General features: G+C 46.6%; 1 long non-coding RNA gene across 1 annotated transcript; it reads right to left on the bottom strand.

The window, feature by feature from the left end:
* Positions 1-2,065: 2,065 nt before the first annotated feature.
* On the bottom strand, positions 2,066-13,673 carry LOC122454352. The gene is made up of 3 exons (XR_006273366.1): positions 12,953-13,673; positions 7,164-7,431; positions 2,066-2,458 (listed from the first exon to the last, which is right to left on the bottom strand). It is a non-coding gene; the product is annotated as an uncharacterized LOC122454352 (long non-coding RNA).
* Positions 13,674-14,108: the final 435 nt, after the last annotated feature.

Raw genomic sequence — 14,108 nt, 5'->3', positions numbered from 1 at the left:
TATTAAAAAGCAGAGACATTACTTTGCCAACAAAGGTCTGTCTAGTCAAGGCTATGGTTTTTCCAGTAGTCACACATGGATGTGAGAGTTGGACCATAAAGAAAGCTGAGTGCCGAAGAATTGATACTTTTGAACTGTGGTGTTGGAGAAGACTCTTGAGAGTCCCTTGGACTGCAAGGAGATCCAACCAATCCATTCTAAAGGAAATCAGTCCTGAAAATTCATTGGAAGTACTGATGCTGAAGCTGAAGCTCCAATACTTTGGCCACCTGATGTAAAGAACTGACTCATTGGAAAAGACCCTGATGCTGGGAAAGATTGAAGGCAGGAGGAGAAGGGGATGACAGAGGATGAGATGGTTAGATGGCATCACTGACTCAATGGACATGAGTTTGAATAAGCTTCGGGAGTTGGTGATGGACAGGGAGGCCTGGGGTGCTGTAGTCCATGGGATCGCAAAGAGCTGGACACGACTGAGCTACTGAACTGAACTGAAGGTCAAGCTTCATTTACAGTTATTACAAAATACTGATTATATTCTCTGTGTTGTACAAAAGGTCCTTGTAGCCTATCTTAAGGGCCTCCCTGGTGGTTCAGATGGTAAACAATCTGCCTGCAATGCAGGAGACCCGGGTTTGATCCCTGGGTCAAGATCTCCTGGAGAAGGTAATGGCTACCCCCTCCAGTATTCTTGCCTGGAGAATCCCATGGACAGAGGAGCCTGATGGGCTACAGTCCATGGGGTTGCAAAGAGTAGGACACAACTGAGTGACTAACACTTTATGTGGCTTCATATCTTATACCCAATGGTTGTAATTCCCCATCCTCCATTCCTGTATTGCCCCTCCTCCCCTCTCTGCTGGTAACCACCAGTCTGTTCTCTATATCTGTGAGTCTGATTCCTTTTATTAGCTTGTTGCATTTTTTTAGATTCCACATATAAGTAATATCATATAGTATTTGTCTTTCTCTGTCCAACTTATTTCACTTCGTACAATGCCCTCCAAAGCCATCCATGTTGCTGAAAATAGCAAAATTTACGGCTGAGTAGTATTTCATTGTATATGCAGCACATCTTTATCCATTCATCTGTTGATGGTCAGTTCAGGTGCTTCCATGTCGTGGCAATTGTGAATAGCACTGCCATGAACATTGGGGTGCATGTATCTTTTCAAGTTAGTGTTTTGCTCTTTTGGGTTATACTCTATATCTAGGAGTGGAATGGCTGCATCATATGGTAACTCTATTTTTGATTTTTTGAGAAACCTCCATACACTATTCCACAGTGGCAGCACCAATTAACATTCCCATCAACAGCATACGGGGGTTCCCTTTCCTCCACATCATGGCCAACACCCGTTATTTGTGGTCTTTTTGATGATAGTGGTTCTGACAACTGTGAGGTGATATCTCATTGTGGTTTTGATTTGCATTTCCCTGATGATTAGTGATATTGAGCATCTTTTCACACGTGTCTGTGAAAGCTGAGTTCTATTCCCCGGGAATTGGCTAGCCTTGGGAGGGGCAGTCTTTCCAGGCCCCAGAGATCAGTTCAGTTCTGTTCGGTCACTCAGTTGTGTCTGACTCTTTGGGACTCCATGGACTGCAGCACGCCAGGCTTCCCTGTCCATCACCAACTCCTGGAGTTTACTCAAACTCATGTCCATTGAGTCGGTGATGCCATCCAACCATCTCATCTTCTGTCATCCCCTTCTCCTCCTGCCCTCTATCTTTCCCAGCATCAGGGTCTTTTCAAATGAGTCAGCTCTTCACATCAGGTGGACAAAGTATTGGAGCTTCAGCTTCAGCATCAGTCCTTCCAATGAACACCCAGGGCTGATTTCCTTTAGGATGGACTGGTTGGATCTCCTTTCAGTCCAAGGGACTCTCAAGAGTCTTCTCCAACACCACAGTTCAAAAGCATCAATTCTTCGGTGCTCAGCTTTCTTTATAGTCCAACTCTCACATCTACATATGACTACTGGAAAAACCATAGCCTTGACTAGACAGACCTTTGTTGGCAAAGTAACATCTCTGCTTTTTAATATGCTGTCTAGGTTGGTCATAACTTTCCTTCCAAGGAGTAAGCATCTTTTAATTTCATGACTGCAGTCACCATCTGCAGAGATTTTGGAGCCCCCCAAAATCAAAACATCTTAATACACATGGTTAATACACATAGTGACTTTAAAGTTTTAGTGTGAGGGTCAGGAATCTGGGCGTGGCTTAGCTGGGTGGCTCTGGCTCAGGGTTTCTAGGTTACCATCCAGATGCTGGCAGACCGCGGTCATCTGAAACTGGATGGGGCCGCAGGATCTGCGTCCAAGATGGCCCAGGCATCTTGTTTTCTCTCTGTTGGAAGGAAGCCTCCATTCCTTGCTGACTTTGGCCAGCAGCCTCGGTTCTTCACCACATGGGCCTCTTCAGAGGGCTGCTGGCTTCTCCCAGGGCAAGCGATCTGACGGTGAAAGAGATAAGCCACAAAAATCAGTTAATATCAGAAGTGACATACCATCACTTCTGCCATGTGCTGTTAGTCAGACAGACTAACCATTGTGAGGGGAAGGGCTGGACACAAGATGAATCCCAGGCAGGCGGGATCTCCGTGTGCCAACTTGCAGACCACCATGGTCCACCAAAGATTTGTATCCTTCCCACGTGTAGAATACAGTCAGCTCCTCCCAGAGTCCCCAGAAATCTCACCCTGAGATAGCATCTGCTCAATGTCCGCAATCTCACAGTGCACATCAGGTCCGGATGTTATCATAGTTCCTTAAATCCAATTGCTCCATTCCAGTTCTTCTTGCTAAGTTATCTGCTCCACCCTAACCCCCTCTGTATTAGTCAGCTCAGGCTACTGAAACAAAATCCCACAGACTGGGGGGCTTAAACCACAGACATTTATGTCTCACATTTCTGGAAGCTGGAAATCCAAGATTGGGGTACCAGTGTGGTTAGGATCTGGTGAGGACTCTCCTCCTGGCTTGGAGCTGGCTTTTTAAAAGAAAAAATTTTTTATTGCCTTTTTACTGTATCCTCACACGGAAGAGAAAGAGACAGAACTAGTTCTCTGGTCTCTTTACAAGGATACTAATCCTATCACGAGAACCCCACCCTCATGGCCTCATCTAAACCTAACTACCTCCAAAATCCCCACCTTCAAATACATCACACTGGGAGTTAGAGCTTCATAATGAACTTTAGTGGGCCACAGATATCCAGTTTGTACACCCTGCCCTACTGAACATACAGTGGGACAGACACGGAATAACCGCTCTGGAAAATCCTGCTCATAAAGGGAGAAGATGAGAGCATGGAGCAGTTGCTGGTCCATACAGGTTCCAAGCCAAGCAAGTTCCTCAATTATGTCTCAGGGTTTGGGAACCATACTCCAAGGCTCTGGACAGGTATACATATAGCTGAGTCCCTTCGCTGTTCGCCTGAAAACATCACAACACTGTTAATTGGTTAATTGGCTATGTGTGTGTGTGTTAATCGCTCAGCTGTGTTCGACTCTTTGTGACCCCCTGGACTATAGACCCCAGACTCCTCTGTCCATGGAATTCTCCAGGCGACAACACTGGAGTGGGTAGCCACTCCCTTCAAGGGATCTTCGTGATCCAGGGATCAAACCTGGGTCTCCTGCTTTTGCAGTCAGATTCTTTACTATCTAAGCCACCAGAGACTATACCCCAATACAAAATAAAAAGTTTTTTTTACAAAAGGGAGAGGATGAGAGTTTGAAGCAGTTGCTGGTCCATGAAGATTCCAAGCCAGGCAAACGTCATAAGTTCCTTAATCATGTCTCAGGGCTTGGAAACCATACTCCAAGGCTCCTGACTGCCCTCTGGGCTCTTGGTCTTTCCCTGTGACTCATCCTTCCTTTTTCATGAAGGTATCATGTGTTAGCAGCTGGGGAATATTCTCAGCCTGCTTCTTGTCAGTAGAACTTTGAAGGTCCAAAGACCTCCTTCTATCTTGCACTACCCCTGTCCCTTTCAGTCCAAATCAGTAACGATTCTGTGCATGTAATTCTCACAAAATCTTTATGGATTCTCTGCTAATCTCCATGGGATTTCTTCCATTAGACAAAGGCAACACTTCCGAATCTCTTCGAGATGAGACCTTCCCACAAAGACAAGGCTTCTGAAGACAGCTGAGGGGCAATGAGCTGGAGCTTCTGGGAGCACTAGGAAATTTTTTGGCTGCACCGTTTGGCATGCAGGATTTTAATTCCCCGACCAGGGATTGAACCTGTGCTCCCTGCAGCGGAAGCTCAGAATCTTAACCACCAGGAAGTCTCAAGGATCACCGTCCTTTGATCACGAGGGTCTGTGAGTGTCTTAGGCCACTGGGGCTGCTGTAACGAAACACCACAGACTGGGTAATTGATGAACAACAGATATCTGTTTGCACAGTTCTGGAGGCTGAAGGGTTGAGTCCAGGGTACCAGCTTGGTTGGCTTCTGGTGAGGGCCCTCCTCCAGGTCGCAGACGCCTCCTTGTGCCCTCACAGGGTGAAAAGGGCTAGAGAGCTCGGTGGGGTCTGTTTTATAAGAACGCTAATCCCATGCAGGGGGCTCCACCCTGTCAACCACAAATTCACACTGGGCATGGTGCTTGCTGGACTTCCCTCATAACTCAGCTGGTAAAGAATCTGCCTGCAGTGCAGGAGACCCTGGTTCGATTCCTGGGTCGGGAAGATCCCCTGGAGAAGGAAAAGACTATCTGCTCCAGTATTCTGGCCTGGAGAATTCCATGGATTGTATAGTCCATGGGGTCCCAAAGAGTCGAACACGACTGAGCGACTTTCACTTTCATGGTGCTTGCCATCTACCTCCTCAAGGATTAGGTCATGTACCACTGCAGCTGCTGACCTCCAATACCCCTGGAAGGGGTTCAGGGTGGAGAGCAGAAATGAGGCACTCTGTGCTCCCAGAACACTGGCAGGATGGGTCTTCAGATAATCTGATATTCTTAGGAGCTGACTTTATGAGTCCAATTGTTGTATCTCCTCATGTCTAGAAAAGCACTAAAATCCTTCATGGAGATGACTGTTTCTCATGACTAGCAGAAGCTTCATGAGACCAGTAGAAACATTCTAAAAAGTAAACAGGCTTGATCGCATATGTTCTCAGTTCAGTTCAGTTGCTCAGTCATGTCCAACTCTTAGTGATCCCATGGACTGCAGCACGCCAGGCTTCCCTGTCCATCACCAACTCTTGGAGTTTACTCAAACTCATGTCCACTGAGTCGGTGATGCCATCCAACCATCTCATCCTCTGTCGTCCCCTTCTCCTCCTGCCTTCAATCTTTCCCAGCATCAGGGTCTTTTCAAATGAGTCAGCTCTTTGCATCAGGTGGCCAAAGTATTGGAGTTTCAGCTTCAGCATCAGAACAGTCAGGACTGATTTCCTTTAGGATGGACTGGTTAGATCTTGCAGTCCAAGGGACTCTCAAGAGTCTTCTGCCTTCACCTAAATCACACATATACCGACCTTCCCCCCTGCCTCTTTGGAGCAGTTTCCCAGAGCTATCTGAGGTGCTATCTCCCAGGCTGCAGTCCTCATTTTGCCCCAGATAAAACTTAACTTGAAACTCTCACGTGCATTTTTTAAGTTGACCTAAGCACCCTCCAAATGCCCCACCTCCTAATGCCATTATGCTGGGGGGTTGGGATTACAATGTAGGAATCTGGGGGAGACAGGAGCATTCAGGCCACAGCAGTGAGGCACTTTTAATCTCATTAGAGGGCTTTATGTCTGGGGGTAGGGCTTTATGTCTTTCTGAAACCTTTCAAAAATGACTTACAGGCCCAGTCCAGGGTCTGTCACTGGACCACGGTTTTTCTGGCAGGGCTTTGAATTTGACCTTTCGCTTGGAAGCCATTCCTTGATTCTAGCATAACTTGTCTTCTGGCCGAGCTGAAAACCATCCAGTCCGAGCTCCTTTCTGCTTAACGGCCTTTCCATTCATTTCTCTCTCCCCCGACATCTTATTATGAGTAACTAGCGGAAACCAGGCAGTCCTGGCTCCAAATCTCCTTGACTAGATCACGAGTCCACTGGGTGCGTGTTCCTCCGTCCACGTGACTGCAGGCAGTGGCATCACCAGCATCTCCTTCCTCCAGTTTCTGACAACACTTCCCTCACTTTCCTGCCAGCTCTCACCTAAGTCTTTACAGGCCTTGGCTCTTTTAAAAAAAAAAATTACTTTTTTTTAAATGATTGCCTTAAAAAATAGAGGGCTTCCCTGGTGGCTCAGAGGTAAATAATCCGCCTGCCAATGCAGGAGACATGGGTTCTATCCCTGGGCCAGAAGATCCCACATGCCCTGGAGCAACTCAGCCCAGGAACCACAGCTAATGAGCCCCTGTCCTGCAACTACTGAGGCCCGAGCACCCTAGAGCCTGTGCTCCGAAACAAGAGAAGCCACTGCAGTGAGAAACCCCTGCACACAGTGAACAGTAGCCCCCAATTGCTGAAATCAGAGAGAAAAAACCCATGTAGCAGCAAAGATCCAGCACAGCCAAAAGTAAAAATAAATTATTTCCAAAACTATGTATGTATTTATTTGGCTGTGCCGGGTCTTAGTGGCGGCAACTTTGGTCTTCCTCATGGCATGCAGGCTCCTTTAGCTGAGGCATGAGAACAGGTGGTTGTGGCGTGTGGGATCTAGTTCCCTGACCAGGGATTGAACCCAGACCTTCTGCGTTAGGAATGCAGAGTCCTAGTCACTGGACCTTCCCTTGTGGCTCAGCTGGTAAAGAATCTGCCTGCAGTGCAGAAGACCTGGGTTTGATCCTTGGGTTGGGAAGGTCCCCTGGAGAAGGACAAAGGTTACCCAGTCCAGTATTCTGGCCTGGAGAATTCCATGGACTATATAGTCCATGGAGTCGCAAAGAGTCGGACACGACTGAGCGACTTTCACTTTCACTTCAGCCACTGGACCACCAGGGAAGTCTCAAGACATTGACTCTTTTATTCACAGCTTCTTCGAGGGGCTCCAGGCTTTCACCAATACTCTCAACACAGCCCACTGCCCGGTGTGAAAGCCACTCCCACATTTTGAGTTTCCGTCACAGGACCCTGCCTACAAATGGATACTCTTTAGGCTACCAACTTAGCCCAGAACTGTGCAGCTTAAAGCAGTAGAAATTATTACCTTGCAGTTTCTGAGGCTCAGGTATCTGAGTGGCTTAGCCGGTGGTTCCCATGCAGGGTCTCCCAAGAGGCTCCCGTCCAGACGTTGGTGGGTGTTGCGGTCATCTGACCCTTGACTGGGTCTGGAGCATCTATGCTTTCTTTGCTACGAGGGCCTCTCCATGCGGCTACTAGTGACTTGGCAGCTGACTTCCCCCAGGAACAAGTGATGGGGGGGAGGCGGGTGGTGCAGTGAAGACAAGATGGAAGCAGCCACGTGTCTGTTGTAACTTAATTCCAGATGAGACCGGCATCACGATTTCTGTATTCTACTGGACCAACCCCATACCATGCGAAAGGATGTGAAATCCCAGAAGCACAGAGTATTATGGATCATTTTGGAGGCTGACGGCCACACAATTATTTAGGGGCAAAATGTCATGTTGTCTATAATTTACATACTTCCGCAAGAAAAAAAAAGAAGCAAACAGTAACAATACAGTGAAGTCCCTTCACATGAACCTTCCAGTTGTAAACTTCAAAGATGCGAACGTGCATTCACATGCCCAATCATGTTAGCTGGTTCACGTGTCTGACGTACATTGGGCTCACTCCGCTCCTGGAATTTCGGGATGTCACATGCTTGCATCCTCTGCAAGGGGCTGGGCTTTTGTGTACTTAACTGCATAGTTCTGTATAGTGTACAGTATGCAGTATCTTTATTTCAGGCCCAGGATGTTAAGAAGCAAGCGTAAAAGCAGCGGAGATGTAGCTTGGTGATCGGGCGTGAGTGAAATCGTAGCTGACCCTCCGTCTCCTGTTGCTGATAATTCTTCAGCTCTGCCATCTCCCACCTTTTCTCCCTGCTCCAATCAGTAACCCCTTCTTGCCCGTTCTCTTGATGCCAGCCCGTGTGCCAGCCGTAGTACCGCACCACTGGACTTTTCAAGGTACAGTACAGTAAGATTTAAAATGTTTTCTTTATTTTTTGTGTCTGTTTTCTATGTATTATTAGTGTGAAAAGTATTATCAACCTATTATGTGCATGCTCAGTCACTTCGGGCATGTCTGGCTTTTTGCAGCCCTACGGACTGTAGTCCACCAGGCTCCTCTGTCCATGGGATTCTCCAGGCAAGAATACCGAAGTGGGTTGCCATGCCCTCCTCCAGGGGATCTTCCCAACCCAGGGATCGAACCCGAGTCTCTTACATCTCCTGCATTGCTGGTGGATTCTTTACCACTAGCGCCACCTGGAAGCTCCGGTTAATAGTACAGGAGCATACAGCCGACTGTGTTAGTCGGTACCTAGGCTAACGCTTTGGACTTGTTAGCAGATTGCAGTTACTAACATGCTCTCAGAATGGAGATCCTTTGTTTGTAGAGGCATTACTGTATGTGACGCTTTGTGAAGAATCTATGGACTGTAGCTCTCCAGTCTCCTCTGTCCATGGGATTCTCCAGGTAACAATACTGGAGTGGGTTGTCATGCCCTTCTCCAGGAGATCTTCCTGATCCAGGGATCCAACCTGCATCTCTTGCATCTCCTACATTGGCAGGCAGGTTCTTTACCACTAGCGCCACCTGGGAAGCCCCAGGGGACTTCCTGTAATTATATCTAAATCTATGGGACTTTATTGAGCTTTTCTTTCACTTTGCTACATATTCGCACATTTTCATAGTAAAAAGTAAGAGAGAGAAAAAGCCAATTTAGGTTTTCTGTGTGGGGGTGACCAGATGGCTTACTGGTTCACGAATCATCTAGAAACCAACTTTCCTTTCTACCCAGCCTTCCGACATTCAGCAGCGAAGCCTGCCCTGCACAGAGGACTCAATGCTTTCCCAGCTGGCTACCTGCAGCTGAACACACAGGGGGTGGGGGGCTGAGTCAGCAACACGGCCCAGAAATAGGAGCAGATGAACCGCAAGACGCTCTCCCCCAGGGATTCCTGGGAGATGTTCTCAACCACACCAGCACTTTTTCTGATTTTGCTTCTCAATTTCTTTAGAGGAGCAGTTACACGGAATACTTTTCCTGACCTTGCCTTCAAGGTCACTGTTGATCCCGGGGCTTTAGCAGAGTCAGCAGTCTTGTTTAACGTTGCCTTTGCCCTGCTTGTTAATTCAGCTTGGGTTCACTCAGTTCCTGGAATTTCGGTCCTGATTTCATAATAATAAATAAAACAACTTTGGAGGGATAACCAGCTGTGACGGTTGAGTCACAACTCTAATTTATTAAGGAACTCTGTGAAATCCCAGTGTTCAGTAAGAGTTCCTATAAGAATAGAGTTATAAAAGGAATTCTTTTTAGAGTTAAATATTAACTTGTGATCAATTTTCCAGAGGAGTTTGGAACTGAAATTGGTGAAGGTGAAAAACTGCCCTTCGGGGTGTGGCGAGCAGTTTGTACATTTTAAGATAGAAGCAAACATTTATGTTTAGAGTTGATCCTCAATTTGTTCTGGGTGATGATACTTTGGTGAGTTCTTTTACTTATTCAGATATTTTAAAAAATACCTACACATTATTTTGGAGAAATCCTGAGGCAGTGAAATAATTCAATTGCAGATGTTTCAGATTGGCATGTGAAGGGTTCTGTTTAATGTTAAACTGGTGTATCTCTAGCAGGACACCTTTGCAGTGGGGAGGATCAGAAGGGTACCAGCCATAGGGTGATGGTTTGCTAGCTCAGCTCTATTTCCCAGGACTCCTTTTCTTGTATGTTTCCAGTTTGATTGGGCTATTGAGTCAGGCAGTCGTGTTTGATTCTTTGTGATCCCGTGGACTGTAGCCCACAAGGCTCCTCTGTCCATGGGATTTTCCAGGCAAGAATACTGGAGTGGATTGCCGTTCCCTCCTCCAAGGGAGTCTTCCCCACCCAGGAATCGAACCCATGTCTCTTATGTCTCCTGCTCTGGCAGGTGTGTTCTTTACCACTAGCTCACCTGGGAATGATCTCTGCTGAGCTATAAGAGATATTTTATCCTGAGAGTTGCACCTGCCTTCCTCCAGCCAGGCTTTCCTTGCCAAACAAAATCGTGGAAGGTTGACACTGGCATGGCCTGTACGGGTTACCTAGTTCAATTGGGTCCTAAAGCTGGTCCTTCATAAGACTCATCTGGGGAGTATTTTTTGAAATATGGTTTCCCTAGTACCACCCTGGAAGATTCCAGTTCAGTAAATAAGCTCAGGTTTATCATCTGAATTTTATGAAGTCCTTAGGTGGTTAGAATGGTCAGCTAAGTGGGTTTGCTGGTCATTGCAATGTTCAAAGTGTGGTCTTTGGACCAGGAGTACTAGCATCATCACCTAGAATCTCGTTTTGGACACACAAATTTCTGCACCACCACCCACCCCTGCCTTGGACCTTCTGAATCAGAGGATCTGTGTTTGGGGGCCTGGCACTCTGTGCTTTAACAAACCCTCCAGGGGATTCTGATGCTTGATAAAATTTGAGAACCAAATTGATTTTAATCCCTCATTTCACAGTTAATGAAACTGAGTCTAAAGAGAAGGGACACATCTTTGGCTTAATATAAGGAGATGAGTCACTCTTTCCACTTTCTGGAAACAGTGACAGAATTTTATTTTCTTGGGCTCCAAAATCACTGTAGATGGTGACTGCAGCCATGAAATTAAAAGACACTTGCTCCTCAGAAGAAAAGCTATGACACACCTAGACAGTGTATTAAAAAGCAGAGACATCACTATGCTCAGGAAGGTCCATATAGTCAAAGTTATGGTTTTTCCAGTAGTCATGTATGGATGTGAGAGCTGGACCACAGAGAGAGCTGAGTGCTGAAGAATTGATGCTTTTGAGCTGTGGTGTTGGAGAAGACTCTTGAGAGTCCCTTGGACTGCAAGGAGATCAAACCAGTCCATCCTAAAGGGAAATCAGTCCTGAGTGTTCATTGGAAGGACTGATGCTGAAGCTGAAGCTCCAATACTTTGTCCACCTGATGTGAAGAGCTGACTCATTTGAAAAGACCCTGATGCTGGGAAAGATTGAAGGCAGGAGGAGAAGGGGGACGACAGAGGATGAGATGGTTGGATGGCATCACTGACTCAATGGATATGAGTTTGAGCCAACTCCAGGAAATAGTGGCCAGGAAAGCCTGGTGTGCTGCAGTTGATGGAATTGCAGAGTTGGACACGACTTTGTGACTGAACAACAACAACAGCAAGGAGAGGAGAAGAGTAAGCAGCCTCTTATGGCACTCAGGTATTTTGAGGAGAGAATACTCACAGCCTGTGTCTTGAGAAACCTCGGGTAACTACACTTGTGAAAGCAAAGTTGTCATCAACTAGAATATAATACATGATTCAATGAGCCAGTTTGTAGTCCAAGATGCGAAAGGAATTGTTTTTTAGGAGTGCATACTAGGGAAAATCAAGAGCTGTAGCACTAATGCAAACTTCATGGAGAAGAATTTTAAAAGCTGGAGAGGATTTGCACAAATGGAAAAAGAGAAGGCGGCTCTTTCCCCAAACCACAGGGAGGAAAAGGCGGAGAAAGGAAAATTGCAGCCAGGCTCAAGTGGAAGGTGCAAGTTAAGACAAAGAGAAAGCTTGTGGGCTGGATCTCGAGGATTGTTTTAGGAAAACTGGAGGGAAACAGTAGATACAAACTGTTCTGAATGTAGTTGTTGTTCATTCGCTCAGTCGTGTCCATCTCTTTCCGAACCCATGAACTGCAGCACACCAGGCTTCCCTGTCCTTCACTCTCTCCCGGGGTTTGCTCAAACTCACATCCATTGAGTCGGTGATGCTATCTAACCATCTCATCCTCTTGCCCTGTTCTTCTCTTGCCCTCCATCTGTCCCAGCATCAGGGTCTTTTCCAGCGAGTCGGCTCTTCGCATAAGGTGGCCAAAGTATTGGAGCTTCAGCTTAGGTAGGAGCAGAGGTGTATTTCACATTATAAGTCTGTCTTGTAAAATGTGAATCCGCCACACAACTTTGCTAGTTGGGGATGATCTGGAGACGTTTTCCCAGGTAGTAAAGAATATGCTTGCCAATGCAGGAGGCACGTGTTCGATCCCTGGGTCAGGAAGATACCCTGGAGAAGGAAATGGCAACCCACTCCAGTATTCTTGCCTGGAGAATCCCATGGATAGAGGAGTCTGGCGGGCTAACTGAGCATGCACATGCACATTGATCTGGAGGATACTTTAAAACAAAACAAAACAAAGCTACTTTTAAGTATCTGTGTCAGTTTAGCACTGGGTTGGTAAGTTTTGGCAAGACATGCATAGAGCTTCGAATATGAAATCCATCATGTTAATTAATGTTAATAAATAATAAGTCACTAATGATGCTTGGAGAGCAAAACTTAGCAAATACAGGAAAAATGATGCCTAATCAGTCACATCTAATCCTTCCTTGTAAATGGTACTTACAAGATGCTTAGAAACAGTCTTATAGAAATAATTTTGTGTTTCCATGGAAATACATGCTTGTGTAGAGGTCACCCTTCAGGCTGTCTGATTTTTGTCTTTCAGTGTCTGGGAGCTATTTTACAATTCAGTGAGTGGTATGGAAATGACAGATAAGCACATTGACCTTTGCCTCTGTCTTGTGGGAAAAAAGCCAGTTTTGCCTTCGTCTGCATTTTCCTTTCAATGTTCCTTAACTCCACATGTGTGTGGACTTCCCAGAAACTTTCTCTTGAACTAGTTTTAACATGTGCCTGGTGTTCTCATTAATTCCTGAATATTGTAAAACCTTCAACACATGTCATTTTTATATCTGTGTGAGCATCGTTTTCCCTTTTTTGGGAAATTATTCTTTAACGCTCAGATTAAGTCTCACAAACCTTATTGCTGCAGGCTTTTTATATTATTGACTCATCGTCCCCCTGTGGAAAAAAGGTCTCATGAAAAAGGTCACCCTTAATCTGAATTCACAAGTTTTCCAATTAGAAGCACCTTAATTAGCAAGGCTCTGGTCTCTCTGGCCATCAGATTTTGGATGAAATTTTTATGGGGTCAAAAAACTGCTGTTCCTTTCCCCTCTGCCACTTATTTTCTTAACCCTCATTCCTTCCTATTTTCTTTCTCAACCCTCCTCTGTGGCCAGCTGCATTGGCTATCACTCTCAGGTGACCTGACAAAAAATGGAGTAAAGGCAGAGGGCGGGAGGTCAGGTATGAATACCTAGTCACCTACTTTTTAAAACAGCCTAATTTTGATTTATATTAAAAAAGCCACCTCAGTGGCTCAGATGGTAAAGCGTCTGCCTGCAATGCGGGAGACCCGGGTTCGATCCCTGGGTTGGGAAGATCCCCTGGAGAAGGAAATGGCAACCCACTCCAGTACTCTTGCCTGGAAAATTCCATGGACGGAGGAGCCTGGTAGGCTACAGTCCATGGGGTCGCAAGGAGTCGGGGTCGCAAGGAGTCGGACACGACTGAGCGACTTCACTAAGTCACTAAAGAAGCCACAAGCGAAGAGGGCGGACAGAGGATGAGATGGTTGGAGGGCATCACCAATCCAATGGAGGTGAACTTGGGCAAACTCAGGCAGATAGTGTGGAGAAGGAAATGGTGACCCACTCCGTATTCTTGCCTAGAGGATCCCGTGGTCAGAGGAGCCTGGTGGGCTGCTGTCCATGGGGTCGCACAGAGTCGGACACAACTGAAGCGACTTAGCATGCATGCATGCCTTGGAGAAGGAAATGGCAACCCACTCCAGTATCCTGCCTGGAGAATCCCAGGGACAGAGGAGCCTGGTGGGCTGCCGTCTATGGGGTCACACAGAGTCAGACACGACTGAAGCGACTTAGCAGCAGCAGCAGCAGCAGAGGGATAGTGAGGGGCAGGGAGACCCGGCGAGCTGCACAGTCCATGGGGTCGCAAAGAGTCAGATACGACTTAGCCACTGAACAACAACAAAGGAGTCACAGGCCTCCGGAACCAGGAACACATGTAAATTTCAGGGGCTCGCGGTCTTCATCCTCCTGGTCGTCCTCCC

This window comes from Cervus canadensis, chromosome 16, assembly GCF_019320065.1.
Source record: "Cervus canadensis isolate Bull #8, Minnesota chromosome 16, ASM1932006v1, whole genome shotgun sequence".
In the NCBI taxonomy this organism is placed as follows: domain Eukaryota; kingdom Metazoa; phylum Chordata; class Mammalia; order Artiodactyla; family Cervidae; genus Cervus; species Cervus canadensis.
The sequence above is the reverse complement of the archived record's forward strand: the minus strand, read 5'-3'. Positions and strand labels throughout refer to the sequence as shown.